Source organism: Ambystoma mexicanum, chromosome 10 (genome assembly GCF_040938575.1).
Source record: "Ambystoma mexicanum isolate Mex_15411 chromosome 10, UKY_AmexF1_1, whole genome shotgun sequence".
In the NCBI taxonomy this organism is placed as follows: Eukaryota; Metazoa; Chordata; class Amphibia; order Caudata; family Ambystomatidae; genus Ambystoma; species Ambystoma mexicanum.
This window is the reverse complement of record NC_090932.1, coordinates 1,070,668,227-1,070,692,384: the sequence shown is the minus strand read 5'-3', so window position 1 is coordinate 1,070,692,384 and position 24,158 is coordinate 1,070,668,227. Positions and strand designations below refer to the sequence as shown.

General features: G+C 44.4%; 1 long non-coding RNA gene across 1 annotated transcript in view; it reads left to right on the top strand.

Moving 5' to 3' along the window:
* Positions 1-1,769: 1,769 nt before the first annotated feature.
* Positions 1,770-24,158, top strand: part of LOC138491974 (uncharacterized) — a 38,667-nt gene continuing 16,278 nt past the window's right edge. The window contains exon 1 of the long non-coding RNA XR_011276116.1: positions 1,770-1,892. This is a non-coding gene — a long non-coding RNA (uncharacterized lncRNA). The remainder of the gene's footprint in view (positions 1,893-24,158) is intronic.

The window sequence follows — 24,158 nt, the reverse complement described above, 5'->3', positions numbered from 1 at the left end:
CACTTTCACACCTCTGCTCTTCCTGTACTCAATCAGAAAAGTGACAGCAGCATTTATTTAATGATCCTTTTAAAGGATAAACATGACATGCTTGAATGGTTCTAAGCACACAGTCAAAAGAGGTTCTTAATGTCTCTTGTTGCTGAAACTAATCGGCTTCGAGTGATAATTAATTAAGTATTCGCCCAAAGCCGAATATCTCATTTTCAGCCAGAATTCTGGCAAATAATTACTAGAAGCTGAGTTTCGGTACATCCCTACTCCCGACACATGTTTCTGAGAAGCAAATGTGGCTGGGGAAGTGTCTCTCACATGTTCTGCCAGGGAGGATTCATGGAAGGAGCAGTGCTCACACTATAGAAGTGTGTATCATACCCGCTAAGGAGGTATGCAGACCCCAAGGCCGACCAAACACTGACCTCTTTGCCAAGACTTATAAATTGGCGGTACCCTCCTCTTAGAGGTATAGCAGCCCAGTTATAAAGGGCTGTTCCATTGACAGTGTAGGCTTTGCATGGGACGTGCTTTTAGCTTCTCACACTCTGTGGCCTAATGCAAAATGGTTGCGAACCCTGCAAAATACGGCGAGAAGCACCTGAGCTTCTCACTGCCCACAGACATACAAGGGCATTGGGCTGATGCAGGGCCCTCTGAGTGGGGGTGTCTTGCCCCACCCCAGTGTTAGGGGAGCTGCAGTTGTCTGTAGGCCCCTGCTCACACTTCCGCCTCTGTGGATTGTATTGTTTGGCATGCTAAAGGGACTACCAAGAAGGCTGCATACCAGGCGTGCAGCGCCATTGAGCTAAACAGACTTCAGCCCTGTGCCCACTAAATGTGTGCTGAGAGGTGGAGCTTCCACGCATAGCTTTTTGTTAGTCAGAGAGGGGGAGAGAAACCGTTCCTGAACCTGCCTGCTTTAAAGGGTTACTGGGTTAGTGCTAAAAAATGTATTTGCACAAACGCAGCTAAGCTCTCTGCCTAACAAACGTCACTGCACACATCAGCCCCCTCCCGCACAGATGCGAGTGAACATATAACAACGTAATGTGTTCTTTAGCATCCAAGGGGAAGGGGCTGATGTGCACACTTGTTTGTTAGGCAGAGAGGTGAGGGAAGCCTTTTCTGAAACTAGCAGTGTTAAAGGGTGTTGCATGTTAGCTCATTATGTATGTGTGGGAGGAGTGTGAATGTAATAAACACTTGTGTATAGGCGCGATCTAAATAAAATATTTCATATGTGTGAATGAGTGAGTGTGTGAATGAGTGTATGTTGTATGGGGAATGGGTGCGCTTGCAAATGAGCACGTGTATGGTGAATGGGATGTTTACATGAGTGAGTGGATAGGTAATTGTGTGCGCATGTGCGCTTAGGTGTACTGCTGGGCCGCTGCCATTTAATATTGTGCCACATGCTGTACAAGCCTTGGGGTAGAACAGAGGCGGGGGGGCCTTCAAGTTTACCCCTGCCACTTACTGTAGTGGCACCTCCCATCACCATTTAGCCCTCCCAGCCCCGAAATGTAGGTTTCCTTGCGTGCCTGCTGCATGCCCAGCCAATCCTTTTCTCCTGACACCAGCAAGTTCTCGCTTCCTCTACAGAGATGCACAATCTTGCAAAGCTCTTCAAACAATGATGAATTTTCCACACAAAAACTTTTCATTGAACAAAAAGGGCCGCCTATTGGCTTTAGCAAAGCTTGTTTTCCTTTTGACGGTGGGCCGCGCTGGAGAGCCTGGATGCGGCTTATTTTTTATAAGCTGCTAAAGAGGTTTTAAGCTGCTGATGCAATCTCCCAGGATCTGGTGGCCCCGGATACAAACCACCGACAGGCAGAGGGAAGTGCTGCACTCTACCGGAACCCGGAGCCCTCGTTTATATCCCAAAGGCAACCGTGAGTAGGGCAGTATTTGTGTGATGGTTGTGGGCGGGTGAGCGCTAGCTGAGCCATGCCCTGAAATCTCAAGTGGTCGCATGTTATGTGTGCCTAGTTCACCCCAGTCCAGCTTTCTTTCTGTGGCTATTGGTATATGCAATGTGTTCCCTCTCTTATAAACACACGACTACAAGTGCCAGAAGGCAATGAGAAAAACAACCACGGCTGGATTACAAATTACCCAGTCACACCTGACTAGTCACAATTTCTGGAAAGCCCGTCAGGTGGGGTACGTGAAAGTTTCTTCGCATTAGCAGCTCTCACCTTTCAGTGTAAATGTGGTTGGGGATATTTATTTATTTGCATTTTTAAAGCGCTTACACAGCCAGCGGGCATCGAGACGTTGTTACAGGAATTGTTCTGGTTTGAGTTAGTTGCATATTTATAACATGCTTAAATACCCAGAGGTTTCTAAGCGCGGACCCGGGGATCGAACCTGTGTTGCTTCGTGTCATCTTGCTTCCAAGGCGAGCACATTGCCGCTGAGCTATCTGAAAGGGGAATAAAATAAGTCAGCGTAAAAAGTGTTTTCTGGAAGAGCAATCAAAGTCCATTGTTCTTGATGGGAGCGAGTAGAAATAGATTCACAGCTTATGCTGACTCCAGCACACTTGAAGTAGCTGTTAAAATAGCTTAGGCCGTTCAGCACTTGATGCAGAGGTCTGTGCATTACCTGCATGTCAGAAGTCTAAATACAGGCAGGGCAAATCCTAAATTTTATCCTTCAGAAACTTCCCAGAAATAGATCAATAGTGTTTAATAACTATCTGTTATTCAACCTCCAAGGACGAATTTATTTTGTGGTGTGCGCCATATAGATAGTCCTTACTTTACGTATTTTATATCGAGCTGTACAGTGCTCCAGTACCTCCTTCTAGCGGCACATTTACTTGGGGTTCATTTAGTAATATTGGGTTTGCTGTGGGTTCCCCAGCAATCACTGCAGTGCACCCGAGTAAAATGGAGAATGCAACCAGTTGGGAATCGGCACTTTATTAGGCACTTTTACATAGAACGATAGCTATATAATTTTATGATTGCTGGGCCTTCACGTCTTCTGTTGCGTTGCCCTACAGTTGCTGGATGTACCTCAGTCATAATCATACCCTTTCTTGCCCCTTACCAGAATTCTGCATTGCCATCTGCAAAGCCCTCTCAGTCACGTAACATCCCGCCAACCTAACAAATGATGTAGTATCATGTATTTCATTATCTGTGATGAGAGCTCTATTGTACACAATTTATGCTGCTGCAAATGAGATAAGCAACATTTCCGCCTTTGGTATGCACCAAACAACTTATGAATATTATTATTATTAAGAGTGGAGCAACACTGTGGTCTATTAAACCATGTTGGAGTGAGTCTGTGTGGGGTACACGTAAAATAATCACTTCTGGCAAATCCATAGTTGCCAACATGATCCATTCCAATGTGTAGGTGGTTATCCAGTCCTGTTTTCTTCTTTGCATTACTGGATTTGTAGTTCTGTGTTTCCCTTCATAAAACCCAGACTACAAGTCCCATGCAAATAAAAAAACAGGTCTGGACAAGGTTCTACAGTTTGGAACGGATCATGCTGACAACTATGAGATTCCAATTTTGGCAACTAAGGACATTAAGGCTCAATGGTGCAAAGTTCCTTGAACAGGATCATATAGTTTGATCAAGTGGGGAAGCTGGGATGTGAGTGCAGTGTGTGAGTGGGTCAGAAATGAGAGATGGACACAAGGTTGTGGTATTCTGAATTAAAGACATTTTTATCAAACAAAAATGGGTTGGAAAAACACTTCTCTAGCCCCATTCTAAAGTGGAACTTCCTTACCTAGAAACTAAAACTAAATGTCTGTCTGTGTCAGGAAGTCAGTAACTGAAAAGCCGCCCTTGTGTCCAAAACAACCTATCCTGACCCTCACACATTATAAACAAACAAAAAGGTGCAAGGAAATGTCTTTCACTTGATGTTAGAAAAAGTGTTCAAAACTAAGTGTGAGAATGACTCCAGTGAAAATGTTCTCCAAGGTAAAGACCCTTGGATCCAGGAGGTGTCCCCCTTCCCCTGGATTCTTAACCAGGATGGCAAAATATCTCTTTAGTTAGCATTTCTTTTGTGTCTTTACTGTACTCAAAAAGTTCTTATTTAGCCAAAGAATTCTGTTCAAGCAAAAACATTCTGAAACAAATCTTTCTGTGAGAGTTATTGTATCTTTGCAGATTACCTGGTATACTCCCCTGCCCAGGAATCCTTATACAATTTTCATCTGTCTGGTGTACTCGCCTGCCAAGAATCTTTGCACAATTTCAACTGCCTGGTACAATCACCTGCCAGGACTTCCTATGTGTTTCACAATTCTCAGATTCAACTTTAGCTGCCTGGATTATTCACCTAGCAGGGTTCATGTGCACTTCACAGTTCTTTGAGAAACCACAGTAGCATATACCATCTGCTGCTTGATATATCTGTGGTAATTTTTTCCTCAAATACACTTGCTCAAACCTCTCCCCCACAGTGGCATCTCCTGCTTCTGTATTTCATTGGGCTGTGTCTTTATACTTTGTCTTGTCGGCATTCAAATATTCTTCTCATTGAATCTTGCCTTTGCGCTTTGCCTTGGCAGTATTCAAACAAACTTTGCAAATATTCTTGGCCTTGACCACATTCATACAAACTTTGCTTTTATATATCTTCTGCATCAAACACTCATATTATTTGGTGTTAAATGTGTACTTTGTCCTGACTACATTCAAACAAACTTTGCTTTTGTATATTTACTACATTAGCAATCTTGTATCAGTCAACCACTGTTTTGAGCGGTCTTCTCTAGCATTCCTGATGTTTCTCGCACCTCTGCGTTATGCCTTCTTTTTCTCCCTTCCAGGTAGGAGTGTGCAGATGCTTTCCCAGAACCTGGCACGGCTCCGCGGTCACATGCCAATTCTCCTTCTCGGGGTGAAGCTTCTGTACTCCTCTTGGCATCTCCATGGCCCTTCTAGCTAGCTTGCAGCATTCCTTTTCCATTCCCAGCAGCCTCCTCTGCTTTACCTCCTACATCGATGCCCTTTGCATTCAGGAGCCACTGCATGAATGGCAACGTCTCATTCTGCACAACTCGCTGTACCTGCATCTCCCTTCTCCTCAGCTCGGTTGCCATTTTTAAATGTCCAGCTCATTACAGGTTTGGAAACACAACTAGTCTGCATGTTGCACTTTAGGCTCCTGTCACGCTGCACAAACTCCCTCGTCCTCCCCCTTGTCTCCGTACCTGAGTGGTTATGGGAGTTGAAGTCCATAACTTTCTTTGGACTTTCAACTCCTGGATTCTTTTTCTCACAGTTTTTACAAAAAGGCACATCAATAACAAAGTGTGTTATGTGTGAGTTGTGAGTGTTTGGGTAAAAGGTGGGGGCCTGACTAGAATGACAATTCTAGTCCAGGCCATTAAGAACTCGGGTATCAGAGGGTCTTCCTCATGGGGAATGGGGGAACACTGTGACTCCTCCAATGAAGTCATGCCATCTCCCCGGTACTTGTCTCCTCCCATATGATCCTCCCTCATGAAACTGCCCCCAGGGTCAGGATGAGGTAGTGGCTGCTATCCCCTGGCCACATGGGAAGAGGTCACCGGCGTGGAATCTGTGATGACCCCATTGGATTCATCGCAAGTGTTCCTGGTCGTACAGTTTGTAAATCAGGCAGTAGACTACATCTTATTCCATCTTTAGCTTTACTGTAAGATACAATACTTTCAGCATAACTGTCTTTCGAAATCTAGACATGTACTCTGTTTTCTAAAGCTTCCTTTGGTGCAAAGTACCAAACCACAGAGCAATTCAACCTGACAATATACACAAACTCTTTACAGAAACATGTTAAGTAAAATGCCCTCTGACAACTGTTTCCTCCTTGAAGACCTTGATGTCCTTGCTCTCACTGAGACATGGTTCGAGGCCAGCTCTGTCACTGCTTTTGACACCCTTCTCCCCAAGGGCTACAAGATTCTATCCAATTCCAGGCCCACCCGGTGGAGTTGCCATGATTTCTGGTGAGGGGGTTCTGGCCACCATCATTCCCACTACTCCTTTGAATGCATCGTCTGCAGGCTGTCTGTCTCTCCTACCCTCTCCCTCACTCTCGCCACTATCTACAGGGCCCTAAGACCTACCCCCTTTTCCTTATTGAATGGGGGGACCTCTGCTCCTCTCTCATGTTCCCCTCCCCCAAACTTCCCTTTCTTGGGGATTTTAACATCCATCTTGATTCTCTGGATTTGACCACTGTACTCTTTTGTGACCTCTGTGACTTTCTTTCCCTCACAATTCTTCTCTCTGGTCCAACCCCTCCCATTCTCTCCTCCTCCTCTCCCATTGCAACAGAAGAGGTCTCTAAAATAGTCCGCTCTATAATGTGATATGAGCAGCCTCTTCCTCACTCTGGTTCTTTCTTCCCTTCTCCCACTTCAACTAATCCAGAATCGGGCTGCAAGACCTATCCTTGGCCTCAAGCCCAGGGACCGCAACTCCTCAGCCTTCAAATCTCTACACTGGCTCCCGGTGACTGCACGGATCTTTTTCAAGACCATTTGCATCATCCACAAGGATGTCTGCGGCCTGGAAGCTATCTACATCCAGCTGTCTCTCCCTAAATACCTCCCTGCTTGAGTTTGCTGGTCCTCTAGCTCCAACTCTCTCAGATGCTTCTCCAAGCAGAGAGTGGGATGTAGATCCCTCTCCTCAACGGGAACCTCCCTCTGGAATGGCCTCACTTTGCTCAGGCCTATTACTATGGGCCACAGGGCATTACTGGACTCGGTAATGCCTCCTGCCGCTCGGGGCATATTGCTTAATTAACGACACGCAGAGACAATAACAACCTGGAACCTGTTTATGATGTAAACAGATTCTGCCAATCTACACTTGCAGAGGTATTACTACCATCTAATAGATCTGATGAGGAAACTTGATTGGTAAGTCACTACGTGCATTGCTTTGGGACTAATTCTTCTGAAACGTTGTATAGCGCCACATTCGAAGGGTGCTGCACCGCCGGTGTATGAGGACTGGGTGTGAGATGTAGTGTGGTGGTCCCATACTTCTGGGAGATCAAAGAAAGGCATATCTGTGGCTCCCAACTGGTAAACTGCTTTCCAGAAAATATCTGTCAGGAAGTGGGGGTGTAAATACGATGAGATTTCCCAACTAGCAATATGGGCCAGCAGGATACATATGGTGTGTTTAGCTAACCAGTATAAGTCTGGACGAATGTTAACTGCTGAGTCAGAACAGTTTGAAGCCAATTAAACCTAGTAATGTTGACAAACTCTACTGCCCAGTTTTTACTTCTGACATGATGGTTTCATTTGCCCTCAACTGTCATAAATAAGGAGAAACAAAGCTCTTGTGTAGTCCCCTGTCCGATGTGAGACGTTCTGCAGGACTTTGTCTCGCCTCATTTTGATTTCATATACAAGAATGAATGTCATTGTTTTCGCATGAAGGCAGGGTTACCAGAACCGGATTTGCAGCGTGATGTGGGTCTGAAGACCGGAAGTGGCAGACTATCACACACCTGACACGGGACAGTGTGAAAGGTCTTCACAGCAGACTCAATTCCATCACGGCTTCAAATATTGATAAGTGGTCCTATGACGTTTCTGATACGACCATCCAGCCGTGGCTTTTCTACCAACAATGCTTTCCATTCTGTGACTTGTAATTTACCTTTTCCTTATAGTTTCGGGCCCACACATTTGCAAATGTGAAGTGCTGTGGCTGGCTGTCCTCCTGGCAGCTGCTTTTCTTCTGCTATCTACTTGCTCTGTACGGTGGTTGTAAAGCAGAGCTATGCACCATTTTGTTTAAATAGTGTGATTGCATCGCGGAAGTAATCCCCCACTAATCCGGGTCTCTCTTTTAGGTTTGAGGGCAGAGCTATGTATCCACTTGACAGGTCCAGCCTCAATGGCTTATCTGGCCCTATTTCAATCTTTGCATGCTTAGACCCATACTTTTTCCTTATGCCATTCAAAGTGAACAGCAATATGTACCAGTATTCAAAGAACAATAACTGGACTGCATGGACAGTTCAATTGCAATATTGGACTACGTGAGCTGCCTGTGGAATTAATGCGGTATGAGTTTCCTACAGTACCGGTATAGTATTGGTTGAGATAGGTGTATCAGAAAAAAATGATGGAGCATGCGTAAGCTTCCAACCCAAGACATCTAGGTACACCCCATTTCGTTTGAGGGCAAGTGCGGACTGGGAACAAAAAGAGGCCCTGGAAATAATGTTCAAAGTGGCCACATATTACACATTTTCAGCAAACTCAACCATTTTCCTATGGTAACAATTGGAAATACCACACTAAAGAGGCCCTGTGTGCAGAGGCCTACCGGGAAATCTCCAGAGTTGCCTATAGACCAGTCCACCCGTTTGAGGGCTATCATTTTCAGTTTTTGTTTTAGCGCCTTGATGCCTCTGGTGATTTGTTTGTGCTATACAAGTGAGATGATGATTGTAAATGCAAGACTGTAAGGAGAGGGGATGCGGGTGAGTATCTCTAAACTCTCATTAGGATTCAATTAGCAAGAAAAAGCCCACCCGATTGGCCAAACATATAGGCAGCCCCCTGTTGTGCATAACGTAAATAAAATGTGAGATTTTGCAAGCAAAGATTTATATAGTTAAAAAATATGTATTCAGCTTTCTTTTTCTTTCACACATTAACCAATCAACTGTGGGCTGTGTTAGGGGTTTGGCTTTACAATGCAGATGGCCATCTCAATATCATCAACTAAAACACGCTCATTTCAGGAAGACTTGGCTCTTTTCACATAAGAGTCACCGAAGGTGAACTCGCCGTTATGGCCCATTTCACTTTAATAGATGTCTAATGGCGAGCCCTTTACTGACGAAATAGCTATAAATTGCGGCACGGATTCAAACAGAAAATGATTAAAATAAATTGCAAACGGAGTCGGAAGCTTTGATGGTTGAGCTCTACTTCCAACAAACACCTTCGACTCAGTAGGGCAGTCTTCACCTACATGTTGGGGTTGGAAAACCCCTAAAAGTCCTGCTTTGTAGCTATGCCGCTACACATTTATTTTCACCAGCTCCCTAAGGAAACCGGATTTTACAGAAGCAACAGTATGAGTACTATTCCAACCTAATATACATGAATTATTACTCTGATAATGCATTTCCCAGTACTAATGTATACTTCTCCTATTTTAGGTAATTTGGAATAAGGTTGTTGCTTTGATTCTATCCTACTTGTCTAAAACCAGTAGACAAAACCCATCCCTCTGAGTTTTTGCTTCAGTTATGGGGAATATTCTTTTTTACCATGGGAACCTGGAGTCAGAGAGCCTGTCCACGAGGTCAAATAGAGCTTCCTGAGTTATGTTATGCTATGGGTTGTTTGACAGAGCCTTCAAGTTGTCCCAGGACAGTGACTACTTCACCCTGCTCTTCCTCCATCCTCCCATTGCAATCACAGAGCCAGTGTTTTGGGAACTGCTTTCGCACACATCGTGAAAATATTGCACCCGATTTTACACTTTTTGTAAATTTATTGTCCAATTCTCAATATTATCTTCTAATTTTTTTTGTTGTTTTTTTTGTAAAGTGCTGGGACTCCACACGGAGGCATAGGAGCGCTAATAAAAGAAAGAGACACATAATACAAATTCATATCAAATCATTTGGATGAGGCAGCGTTTCAGACAGCATGAACTAAGCAAAGGGATCATTCAAATAACAGGGACTTTAATCTGTGTTTGAAACAATCAAAAGAGGTGCGGTCCCTTAGGTCTGACGGTAAGGCATTCTAGCCTCTGGGGGCGACATGATGAAATGCCCCCTGACTAACCATAGTCAATTTCAATCTTGGTACGTGCAAAGGATCAGTGTTATTTCACCACAGTGCCCTTTGGTCAGGCAGCCATGCCAACCTGTCTAAAAGGTGTACTGGGCTCCAACCAAGAACACATTTGTGTGTCCTGGAGAGTAGGAGGAACTTAATCCTAGCAGCAACTGGCAGCTAATGTAAGGCTCTTCTAGCCTCGGATATGTGTTCTCTCCTGCTCAAACCTTCTATGGTGCGAACAGCAGAGTTTTGATAACCTGCAGCTTGAATATCTCTCCTTTTCGACACCCTGCAACAAGCTGGGGCAATAATATAATTTGGCCCCAATGATAGCTCTGGCAATAGTCACAGTTATTATGCATCAAGAATGGTCTTTGTTGCCTGAGCAACTTGATGTAGTAAGCAAAGGCCGCTACTAGGCTGTTGACATGGGCCGTCATGTTATTTTTTGATCAAACACAATGCCCAAGGTATTGACTTTGGGTAGAGTGGCAATGGAACATCCTACTATGAGAAATTCCCCACATTTGGGGTCAAGCTTCCTCAACCGACTGGCCATGCCAGCAATAATCAGCTCTGTTTTAGAATCATTGAGTGCCAAACCATTGTCAGCCATTCATTGCTGAATCACAGAGTAGATGGCATTTTAATGGTGTTCCTGTCTTGAGCATGGTTCCCAGAGAGTGGTATTAAGCACTGCGTATCGTTGGCAGAGTTGGTATATGTGATGCTTCTAGCGTCAAGCAGTTCAAACAGTGGCTTTGTTAAAATGTTGTATACTGAGGGCGATAAACATGATCCCTGAGGGACCCCACACGCAACTTCACAATCATCGAACATGGCATCATAGCAAATGATTTTAGCTAGATGACCAGCCAAAAAGAACTTTATCCAATTGGATGCCATAGATGAAAAAAAAGCTGCATGTATTAATTAGTCTCTTAACCAGTAGTACCTGATCCACAAGATCAAATGCTGTGGACAAATCCAGGACCATGAGCAAGTCAGTGCCGCCGTTCTCAATTGTCTGCAAAATATTCACTTTCACGTCAAGCAGTGCTGTTTCCTTGCAATGGGCAACACGAAAGCCTGATGTTCGGTGGCCAACAATGTTGTTAAGGTTCAGTAAATCATGAACTTGAATGTATGCAGCATGATCCAAGAATTTAAGTAGGAATGGCACAGTTGTAATGAGTCTGTAGTTAGCTGGTGTATTGGGATCCAAAGTTGACCTCTTTAATAGAGGAGAGATCTATGCTTGCTTGATGCTGGATGGTACAGAACTCTCCAAATAAGATTAATGCATGAACTTAGTAATGATGGGGGTCAGCAATGACGAGCATTTATTTTACCATGGTAGCGGGACAAACGTCCCCTCTACAAAAAGTAGGTGTAAGGTGGTCAATGATGTTATTAACTTCCGACTCAGTGACCTCATCTAAACTCAAAAAGGGTTTCAGTTATTATCATCTTAGAGGAAGCTGCCTCCAAAATTGCTCTATCAATATTGGCCCATTGCCTAGTGATATTTTCCTGTGCTGTCTTGATTTTATTGAGAAGCATTTCTTGGATGGTAGTGCACCAGGTCTTGTCCTTGAAAACGTTAGATGTCGATGGACATGAATTCCTGAGCTCTTTCAGAATTCTGAAGAGCTCCTTTGTATCAGAGCTCATATTCTTAATCCTGACATCATACACAGACCTTTTGGCTGTAATGATTGCAGATTTATAAGCTTTGGAAGCATGATTGTGAATTCCCCTGTTCTCATCAGAGTTGAGATTCATCCATGTGTTGAAGGCTTTGCATTTAGCAATCTTCAAAAGGAGTGGTTCAGGTACGAACCAGGATTGGGACTTTTTTGAAAATGTGCCGCATTTTTAGAGGAGCAACTAGATTAACTGCTTTACCCTGCATATCTTGATATGCTTCAGCAATTTTTGCAGCGTTATTATAGTTGTCCAAATTATGTATAATAAATTTAATGTGAGGAGACGTGGCCTCATGGATAAGCTTACACACATCCCTAGAAGCCTGGCTTTTGTAATCTGCCTGGTGTAATGTAATGTAAAAAGTATTTATAAAGCGCACCTTCACCAACTGGGGCATCATGGCACTAAGGGTCAAGACATTAAGGGTGACAAGCAAAGAAGAGAGAAACCGAGTGCCCAGAAAGCCAGATTAGTCTGTAAAAAGATGGGGTTTCAAGGATGATTCTCAGTGGCACGCAAGAACAGAGGAAGCGTGTTCCACAGCCGGGCTGTTGCCACAGAGAGGGTCCGGCCACCCACGCATGCCAGTTTGAAGCAGTGGACCGTGGCCCTTGGAAGAGGCAGAGCGCAGTGACCGGGCAGGGATGTATGGTCAGAATTTCACTTGCAGAAATGACGACCCTCTGCCGTAAAATATGCGATGGATCACACGAAAAGGGTTTTAAATTTAATATACTTGACCCCCGGAAGCCAGTGTAGCATCAATAAAAATCGGGGTAGTCAGGCAGAACCAGGCAGCCCCCACTGCTAAACGGGCAGCAGACTTACGCAGTATCTGCAGCCGCTGGAGAAGATAAGCCAGCTGCGCCAGATGCAGCGCATCAAAATAGTTGAATGAGCCACGTGAGGGAGGACTCAACCAGGGAAGATAAATGGGTAAAGAGGGAGGAACTTTCTGCAGTATGTGAAGTTTGAAGTGAACTGATTGACAAACCACACTGAACTGATTCTGCATAGATAGTGAGTCAGGAAGCTTAACCCCCACATTTTTGACAACTGGGAATGGAGTAGGTAGGTGGAGAGAATATTAAAATACCCAAAACTGTGATCAGACCATGAGCAAGATGCAAGTTCTATGTTCATTTGTACATTATGACTGGTAAGCCAGTCTAAAGTCTTCCTCTTAATGTGTGTGGGGTTGATGACATGATTAATAAAGTTGAGATCATGCAGCGTGGAATATATTTGCATAGATTTAGAGCTATCAGATAGCCATAGATTGAAATCTCCAAGAATTACTCATTTGGTCGAGATTTGAGGATAGGTATTATCATGTCGTAGAATTACACATGAACATCAGGCATGGTTGATGTTGGTCGATATAGGAGTAGGAGGTTCACAGTGGATTGATGATCTATTAGGATTTGTATAAGTAGGACAGCACAGCCCAGAGGAGCTAGCACATCGGCTTGATGTACCACTAGAGATGATTTCAAAATCAGAGCAACCCCACCACCTCTTCCTAACTTCCTATCTGCTCTCATAATATTATATCCATCGGGAATGGCTAATGAGTGGGTTGGCCCAGCTGCTTCACTTAACCATGACTCAGTAATGGTGCAAATGTGACTTACAATATGGTCTGCCACATGTGTAGCATGTTTGAGAAGAGATTGAGTGTTCAGCATTATGCATTTCAAGCAATTGATCATACTCTGATCAGTCATGTTTGTCAAAGAGATAGGCATGTTGGGTTCAGCTGCCACTGTCTTTTGAGGTATGTGTCCTGTGCGAGAATAGCTCCCTGTATATCAGGCTGGTGAACCGATTGAAATGGACCTGCTGCAGCCTTCATGTGAAGTGTAAGAGGGTTGTTCAGCCAGCATAGCCGGCCCAGGAGAGGGAGACGATGACAGATGTTTGACTTCTTGCAGGCCAATGATGGAAATGTCTGATTATAGGTTGGCGCGGATCTGATCAAGTAACAAGAGAGAGAATACCAGTGCTGATGTATGTGCCTGGATTAAATCAATAGGACGATGCACTTCAGTGTTAGAGAGGTTTGTTATCTGTAGCAAAGAATTGAAAATGTAAGAAGCAATCTCATCCTGATGTAAGTAGTTTGTACAAGAGTTCTGATCTGAGTGAAATGTATGTACGAGTGCCACGGTTAGACGTACAGCAGTTCCCCAAGGACGGAAATGGACCAATCATGACCCGGCTACAGTGCTTGACTGTGTATGAAATCGCTGGTTTCAGTTTAACACTTTGGGCCATGTTACTCTTTTTCAGGGAGATTTGAGGTAACCATCGATTTCGAAGGGGAATTTGTTGTTGAAACCTACATTGGGAAAGTTTGATGTGTTCATGTGTTTTGTGTAGCACCAACAATTCTGCCTTGTGGCCACTTGATCAGGGTTAGGGCAACTTGGGCAAGATGGTTATGACTAAAGCAGAGGGCTAAAGCAGGGGGGAAATCTGTTCTGGCTACTGTCTTGACTGATCTATCAAAATCAAGATCAGAGTGAGGTTGCGCTGTGTGGGCAAAGGCACGGAGTGGGTTTGACCACATAGCTTTATGTCGACATACTCCAGAGGCTCACAAGTCAGTGGTGGCCGCAAAGTGTACCAGAAATTAGTGGAACTATGTTCCCAACTGCCCCGCCCCCTCCTCCACTGCCTCTGCTCCCCACCGACCCCATACCCACCAACACTATCTCTCCCCCTAATACAAACGCCATACCTGGGTCCTGCGTTTCCTACACTTCACCCCCAACACTTGTGTTTTACAGCTATCCCATCAACACTGAAAGAAACACAGTAGAAGAAAATGCATCTCACACTATCAACATTACTTCCAGTCATTGTCCACCACGCATGCAGCTTTATGCACCCGCGCCTTCCCAATCACCCATCATCCGCACCTCTTACGACTAAAGGGGCCGGGAGCATAGCTCAGGGGCAACATGGCTGTGCTGTAAGCAAGACAATGCAGATTCCACGCTTAGAGACTGGACTCCGGTGTTATGCATGAAATAAAAGATGAATTATTTAAAGGTACCCACCAATTACCTACACACAGAGCTGTGGCCACAGCAATTGCACGTGCTTTGTGCATAAATGCAGAAGGCAAACACTGATCTATGCAGGTTCAGGGCTGTGCATGGCTATAACAACCTTTTTTAGTGACGTAGGAAAGACCATTTTACCACATCGGGGAAGTTCAGAGTGTAAAGGAAGAAGAGGGACAGAGTTCGATAGAGACCACACATACACTCAAGTATTAGAAAAGCTCTAGGAAACCAACATGATCAGAAACAAGACATTAGATACATTGGGATTAGGAATGAGGCTTGAAGCAAGTAACAGATTAACTCTGCCAGACATTCTCCAGTAGGAACAAAAAACAAAATCTAGACTAGAGCAGAAAATACGGAATAGTGTAACTTGGCACAAATCCCAAACTGGACTGGCAAGGGCCAACACACACCACCTAGACTAATACATCCTAAAACAATAAGTACACTAACCAGGCCCAAAAACAAGAAATAAACCAGCTATATCTGGAAAACAAGAATGCAAAAGCTAGACTGAAAAAGCAAGGCATAAACTAGTTAGACCACACACAAAAATCACCATAGAGAGGCGCATACTTAATGTAAATTCACTAGCTTGCCCCAAAAAAGAAAATGCATGAGCTAATCGAAAACCAAGAAAGCAGCAGCGCTAGCTAGTCTCAAACCCAAGAATAGACTGGTTAAACGCAAAACTAGAAATATAGTAGATAAAGCAAAAAACTCCAGGAACAATAACATTTAGTGGCTAGGCTAAACATGAGAAATACATAAATAGGGTCAACAAATAGGAAGTTCAGTAATAAGGCCCCAAAACAAAGCACAAAGGCATAACATTAAACGAGGTACAGGTGAAGCCTAAATGGTCCAAAAACCTAAGAGTAGATTAGCTGTGTGTGAAAGCATGAAATACACAAAACCATCTGAAAACATAAACAGTCACTGACCGTTCGGCAAAACAGGAAATAATACAAGCACCAAAAACCAGAAAACACTCAATCTAGCCACAAAGCTTGAAATAGACAACCATGGACCACTGATCCTAAAAACAAGAAATAAACTAACTAGTCCCAAAAATCAGAATAATTCCAGCAAGATCCAAAAACAAAAATTGGGTTTCCTAGGTTTGATAAAGAAAAATGGACCGTTAGGACCACAACAAAAATAATAATGACTTGGCCTGAAAACATACTCGCTTGATCCAAAAACACCTTCAGTAATGGGGCCTTTTGCTTTTATTGGCAGTTTTCCATTGTGGGAACTGCATGACATGCTTTTATTCTAAAACAAAAAAGTGTGCATTCAGCTGAGGGTAACCTGACTATTGCAAGTTAGTACTTGATATATCCCTCACAGTATCTTTCTTACTGTTCAGCGCTCACGTTTCCTTCCCTTTGCCAGAAAAACCATTTGGAAGGTAAGGGTGCAGCTATATTAGCGTTGATCACGCATCAGGAGCTGGATTGAATTAGCACAGAGTGTGTTCAATTAAATAATCGATCAGCATACCGTACTCCTGATTACATTAAGTACGAACTATTGTTTAACTTTCTAGATTAACACAAACGTGCATGTGCATGAGAAGGCCAGGAGGAAAGCGCAGGTGCAACCCACTCTGAACAGGATGATTCTTAGTGCTGAGAAGTTGCCGGACTCAGGAACGAAGCACTACGTACATCGCCAATAAGGGTTCCAACATACTAAACATGATAAACAGAAGGTTCAAACACTAATTTAATTATTGAAATTCACCATACGCTAAATAATCGCACATCTCTCCACTAGCTCGCGGTTAGGCGGGAGTAGCCCACGGTGCACTGTTCTCCTGTACATTCTTGGCCTTAGATTTATAATTGAAGAAGCACAACTGCACTTGTTGCAATGCAAATAACACATGACTGGATGTGCTACACTCACATGAGATGTGTATATTGAGAGCTCTGTTCATGTATGAAAACCCAGAAGGTCAAGGTATTACTCTGCATCTATTTCAGATGTCCAGTTAATACTACAAAAAAAGATCTCAAAAGTTGATGTCTACTTGTTCTACATTTTATGCATGTGCTAAACTCTGCAATGTGTTCATAAACTTGAATTGTTGATTGATTGTTCAATAAATGGCCCCCATAGCGCTCCACTCTTCACTTTGCAGTAACTATTAAATGTCATAGGGGGTTGTTACTATTACTCTGGTGCAGTAAGAATGCTGGTGAAACCGTTACCAGCACTTTTACTGCGCTGTGCAAACGCACGTTTGCCGGTGGGGGTAAATTGGGCCCCCACTGGCAAAGAAATGCCAGAATTACCAGCACTGGCAATTCTGGCAATCCCCTGCATTGAGTCCTATGGGACTCAATGGAATGGGGATTTCCCGCTGTTGCTGGCACCTGGAATATCCTGGTAATACTGGGACATCAGTCACCAGTAACGGTAGGGCAGTTTCCTGGTATCCCGGCTGTATTACCGGCGGGATACCGGGAGACTTGTAATGAGGGCCATATTCTAGGCTTTAGGTTTCCAATGGGACTTAATATCTTGTCTTGTCCAACTGCCATTGTTGCCCCCTTCCCTCACCCAGTTAAGGCTAACTGATTTTTGTAGGAGCTGTGCAATCAGACTAGCAGGTCTAACCACCACCAGCATTGCATATGAATCAAATCAACCACAGTCCTGAAGAAGGCTTGCATGTACCAATGAGTGAGGACGAAACAGCTGTCAACACTTTTTATGGTGCTTTGTGCACTTGCTGAAATAACTACCATACTCATTTAACGAAGGGGTATAATTTGAATGTAAATAATACTGCAGCCCTACATCCTCAATAACGAAAGCCACACTATTCCAGGCTGGTCGGTCAATTTCAATTACCAGCATTGCACCGCTATCCTGTCACACACACTTTGCACAACTAAACAAACTATGCGGTACTGTGATAGCAAACATCACTGGTCCTGGCCCCAGAGACTCGAAATTGAGGGACGGGAGGATCAGATAAGTGTAGGGTTAAGGTGATGTGTTGGCGTCGTAAGAAGGAAGTTACATTCCCAGGTACAGCTTTGGGGCCTTTCAGCCATTTCATTTGAAATGTGCTGCCACACCTTCATGGCCCTTCTGCAATGTTGACACACCTTTGTTAAAGCGGTCATTTAGGCTTTCAGCTTTGATGCTGGCTGTCTGTGTCTGTTATGTTGGGCAGAGAGGGCAATTAACCTCTCCCTCGGTAATCTGCCGCCGCTCAACCCCTCCCTCCATTGCGGTATGTGGTATTTTGCCACAGAATGAAGCTTTGAGGTGGGACTGATGGTATGCACACGTTCCCCGAGGAAGGGCCAGTCTTCACAAACTGACTATGCCACTTTGTGAATTTGCAGGCCAACGACACACCTCTTCGAAAAGGTGCTCACTAGTCACAGACATGTTTGCCCTCCTTTCAATCCGTTCGTGTGGGGGCAACGAATATGCTAGGAGTATCTTTTATTTCACGGGAGGTCATTTTATGTAGCTTTAATGATAAAAGCTTGGGGAAATCACCTATTGCTGTTCGCTTGAAGAAGCTTATTCTCCTATGCACTACACCCAAAGGAAGCACTTTATACATGTTGCATTGAATTCGTTCTTACAGTTCCTTCGAATTAATCTGAACTTTAAGCATTTTCGAAAATAAGTAATTGACGCTCACTCGCCTCATTTGTCGCTTGCGTGGAGTGGCTCCGAGTAGAGCTTGTAAAGTGCAGTTTTCTACATTTGTGTTAGGACACTGCCCCCTAGTGACATGTCTGTGGGTCTATGCCACAGCGAAGGCGCGCTAGATTTCAGCGGTTAGCAACTAAACCTTCCAGCCAATTCTTCCAATGGTTAAGCGCTTCTGCAGCGTCGCTGTCATGACAACCAGAGCTGCAGCCTGTAATCGTGAATTCGTTCACCTCCTGTCCACATGCAAACTTCAGCATTTGGAGGATTTGTCATGGCTGTTGAATTTTTCCAAATGTTTCTGTGCCCAGAATATTAGAAAGAAAGAGGCATAGTTACCATCCTTCTACTTTTTGGGGCCAACTGAAGAAAGCGTCCAAGGACCAGCGGAGTAAACACGCACCTAGGCCGCTGGTGCTTAAAGATCCCCGAAGGCAATTTCTTGCTAACCTGGTGGGTGATTCTCAGGCACCATAAATACGAGAAGCACATGTCTGCTTTGTGTGAGTGAGGACTGCAAGTCATGCAGTCCACAAAAACTGGCCTAATGACGCCTCGAGTGGAGCACATCTCTTGCTCATCACATAACCAAACACCTATCAAGGAAACGTGTTGCTTGGGAATGAACATGTCGTTACACGGCTATAGCCATCTCTTGCATTTTCGACCCTAGCAATTGCCTCCTCCCGCTCCCCACACTCGGCTCGAGTCAGCACAGTTGAGTGCGCAAATATCCACGCACTCCCCATCTGCCTGCCTATCCTATTCACCATTAATAAGGCATGTATAATTTCTCTCTAGCTGCTCCCAGCTTGCTGTCATATTCCTCCCTTTCCCCTCCACTCAGACTACAGTCTGGATACCCCTGGCGGAGGCGCAATTGAACACGCATTTTTGCGACCGCTGATGAGGTCAGGTCTCTGACTCCGTCTCATGGCCAGGAGGGCTCTCTGAAGTCGTGGGTGTAATTTAAGGGGGGACAGAAGTGTTTGTCCCCCTCAATGTTGATGGCACTGCAGATTGACCTCGCCCCCCTGACAACATACCGCCCACCCGCCCCCAACATAACTACCAGATGACCCGCAACTTGCTGCAGAAGAAAGGTCATCACGTTGCTAAAGTCATGGTTCTGTAAGATGCAAAGCAAGTCTTTCTTCAGCTTCCATTGGCACTAATGAGGGGCTACTTGGGGCCCGGCAGCCCCTATTCACCTCCAAACTATATCCATGAGGCTGCTGTGTCTCATTAGGGACGTGCAAAACATTATGCATAATTACAAGCCGCAGGTTGTGTTTTTTTAAGGCTTAACATTGGGTTGTAGAACCAAGAGGGGAATAATTAGTCTTCTATTACTTAGCATTCCGTTCCTTGTATACTTCAATTTCGAAAAGTGAATGTAAATCTACGGTCATTCCCTTTTTGCTTAATGCATGTCTAAAAGCATTTATATATTTGATAGATTGGTTTATTACATATTTTTACCAACCAGAACTAAGAAGAGATGTAGTCAATCATTGGACTAAATTGCAGACTGGGCTCAAATCCCAGCATCTTCACTTAAAGTGTGTGATCCAGGGCAAATACTGTTTTCTCTTTCTGTATCTGCAAATATCTGACAAAATTATGAGTCCATAAAAGTGATTCTGTTTTCGGAAAAGCCTCAATCACAGTTTAATAGACTTTTAATGTTGCTCCATTTATAATATTACTGACCAATCTGATGCATTTCACAAAGTTCTTCGTTCTTTGTACTGTAACTCCCTGTGATGTACTAGGGTATATAAGATTGCTGTTACTCTTTTTTATTTTTGCATTTATTACAGCGTGTAAAACCCTTGGGTATCCAGGTCGGGGATGCATTGGGATGAGTGACAAGTCTTCGGAGATGTGTTAGTTGAACAGCCAGATCTTTAAGTTTTTGCGGAAGGTCATTGTGTTTTTATTTTCTGTATTGTCCCTTAGGGTGATATCAATACATATTCTATGTCAAGACCAGAAGTTTAATTTTATAAGTTAATTCCTTTATTACTAACAGGCAGCAGCAATGGGAATATACATTTTCAAATGTAAACACGTTTTTCTTATTTTTTTAAAAACAAATCTAATATATATGATACCTTATCCCAATCCAACATGGAGGCCTAGGCCATGTCTCCATATCACCCAATTAAGATACATTTGTGCTTATGTAAGAGTCCTGCAACTTCACTTTATCCTTTCTTCTTTACCGCTGAAGCCATCAAGTTAAGTACCATCCTGTGTATGTTATGTTATTTGGTATTCGTATAGTGCCTACTGCCATTGGTATGGCCTCAAAGCGCTGTCAGGATAAACTCCCTTTGAAAGACCGTAGTCAGGGGATTGAGAAGTGATGAAAGGAGTTGTAAAATGCATGTGTGCATTTATAGCCTTAACGAAGATAGGAGAGGAGTGGCTAGGTCCCTAACAGCAGCCCGTAATGATCAGGTGCAGGGGACAGGTGGGTTCATAAGAGTCAGGCTATGTGAAAGGATGGACCAAATTTCGTGTGGGACTCAGTTGTAGTCTATGGGAGGTGCCATTCGGGCTGAGGGTGGTGTATGTTTAGGCTGGGTATAGTCAGACAGTATATATCGCAGTGGGTTGTGGCTGTTCACACTGTATGCCCGGAGTGGCATAGCTGTATTCCCTGGGATGCAGTGGTCAAAGTGGGCAGGAGCGGTTGGGAGCAGAGCTCCTCTAACCTTTTTAAATTACATTTTACTGTTCTCATACTTTTATTTGAAAAAGAAATGGTTCCATAATGGTTTCATTTTAACATAAAAGTGTAGGAAGAAGTTGAAACTTGCACTTCAGTGCACTGCACTAAACGTTCCCTTAGACAGCAGGCGCATGTGTTTGATGGTTTGTATTGTGCATGGGAGGGGGCATGGCCATGGGGTTTGTGTGGAGCGGGGGCAGACCAGTAGGGAACATAGTTCCACTATTTATTTTCGTACACTTCGACCGTTGCTGGGCTGCAGTTCATGAGGGTTTGGATGAGGAGAGACTGAAGCATAGTTCGATTTAGTCCTGCAGAACGTTTCAAAAAGGCATGGTTATGAGGAGCCAAAAAAGTGTGGCAAAGCACAATCACCGCAAAACCCAAAACAGCAAACCCACCCCCGGGATCATCCTGGGAAGAAAAAGTGTGGCAAAACACAACAGTGGCAAGACTCAAAACAGCAAACCCAGCCGTGGAAACACTGTGTAAAGAGAAAATGTGGCAAAAACACAACAGTGGTGAGATTCAATAGAGTAAACCCATCCCCAGAAACACTCTGAGAAGAAAAAAATACAAGTGTTGCAAAACACAACCCCGTTGAGATCCAAAACAGCAATCCCACCCCTGGAAACACTATGGGAAGAGAAAATGTGATTGTGACAAAAACACAACAGATACTGGGTTATAAATAGCAAACCCAACCACGGAAACACTCTGGGAAGAAAAAAAAGGCAAATGTGGTAAAACACTACAGTGGCAAGAATTCGAAACAGCTGACCTATATTTTGAGCATTCTGGGGTGGATGAATGTGTGGCTGAATACAAACAATGGCTAGAGTCACTGCAACAAATCGGATCTACGTGAAAGAATCGGAATAAAATAACGAGGTGGAAAAGTGTGAGTTTCTTTTGGTCAAATTACAAAAAATAAATTGGGCTTTTTGTGTTTTTGTGTTTTAGAATGTGGGGGGAGACCGCCCGCATCTGACCTCCACCTCTGCCTACCTTAAATTATATCCTTGCCCCGAACACCATCTATTCTTTAATAAAAATATTTTATCTTTTATTTCTGGGGGGTAATACCCAACAAACCCACACCTGGAACACCCTGAGAAGCCCAATACCAGTGTGGCAACCACAGCAGCGGCAAGAATCAATGAACACATTTCTTACCTGGAAGAGACTGCAGCGGGCGAGCGTGGTGTCCGGTGGGGCTAGGGCACCAGGGCCAACATGCAAGCAGGGATGGTCATGCCCAAAGGAAGGTAACCTTTGCCTGAGCCCTTCATCGACTGCCCTGAGAGTCTCTCCTAAGAGGCAGAGATTCCAGGGTTAAATGACCTGGAGGAAACAACCAATCTGGTGTCACAGGAGTGGGTCGGGGGAGGAATAGAGGAGGGCCGAAGGGGAATGGAGGCAGGACCTGGCGTAACTCAATGAGGGAGCATTCAGAGGATGAATGGGGCAGGTAGAACGTGGGAATCTCAAAAGGGCCTAAGGCCCATGAAGATATGTCCAACGGCAATTTACAATTCACTTGGAGTGGCGAGGTAACCTTCTCCATGCTGTCTGTGGTGCAAAACTTGTGTTGGCATGCAACTAAACTATTGCTTAAACTGTTGCTTATGCAAGTATTTTTTGGGTATTGTGCTTCACTGCAGCGGTACGGTACCAGGAACGGCAGCAAAAGCCTGCTCATTGGCACTGCGGCTTGCCTTACATACAGCTTCTCACTGCTTGTACGACACTCACACAGGGAACGTCTGGTCCATTCATAGATAGCCTGCACAGCTTTCAGTGACGACCTCGGGGTGTGTGTGGAGCATAGCAGAGACTGTGCCACACAACAATGCTTTTTCCATTGTGCTACTGCACCAATACCTTTAGTTAGTATCACAAGGTTGGGCTCCATCATTAGGGAATTGTGCTGTTGTGTCTCTTCAATGCATGCTGAGTACTTCAATGCAAGTGTTTCCTTGGTCCCCACCTTAGGCGGCACCTCATTGATGGGCGGTTTTCTCTTTAAAGGAGACAGTTGTGCCTCTGTTTTGTGGGGCTTTCCAGCTGGTTGCTATCCTCTAGCGTCTTAGAAGAGAGTATGCCTGGTTCCAGCAGTGGGGGTGTTAGATGTTCTGAAGAATCCGCTATTGTTGGGGATGTGGCTGAGGGCTTCCCTCAGGGAGCAGGATCAGCTGGCTCTCTTTTTCCCCCCCTCTGCATCTAGGGCAGGAGTTGTCCAGGAGCCTATGTACAGTGATGAATGGACCTCATTAATATACTAGTCTCCACCATTGACATGCTAATAGTTTCTGGGCTTCAATATAGATTCACGGCAGTGAATCCTCCTCCTGCCGGAGAAAAGGATTGGCAGAAGCTGTCAAGAAAGGAAGGAGGAATTGTTGTCCCTTGGAGTTGTGGCAAAGGAGGCGGGGATGCTGTCGGCATCCATTCAGGCAATCTTCTCAGCCGACTTCACTTCAGAGATCTACAGCGGCTCATAGCCAGACACCTACACAGGAGACTCTTTTACTCCCAGTTGATACATTTCTCTTTAGATGCCAAATAACATATTTGGTAGCATAAGTTCATGGAATTCTGAAAAGCAGAGGGCAAGGTTTGGTCCCTCTCTCAGCAGAGTGTTAGATCTAGGTGCCTGCTTGTTGGGCTGGGGAACATGAAAGGGGTTTGCAAGGGGGGTAGGATGGTCATAGGAAGAGAAAACTCTCCATATCAACTGCCTGAAGCTTTTGACAGGCTCCACATTGAAAAGCCTTCAAGGGATAAGATAAACTGTTGTGTCCTACGTATGGACGTTTCAGCGGCCTGTTGTATCACCTGTCTGGGGTACACAATCCAAGAGTCTAATGGATCTGGTGAGGGAGTGTTGGCATTTTGTTGCAGACTGGAATTCCAGGCATCTACCGGACAGTAGTGGTTGGAGGCTGAATCCCAGACTGTTTGCTTCCCTCCAGCCACTTTGCTGAAGATTGAGTGAGGTCTAGAGAGACAGAGTTAAAGCCAAGCCAGGGAGCATGGAGCTCAGCTAACCGTGGACCCCTTGCCGCATACTAGTCAAGTATGCTCATCTCCGCATGGCCCTGTGTGCTACTAGTGTTCCTGACAGTTGTTATTTCCATA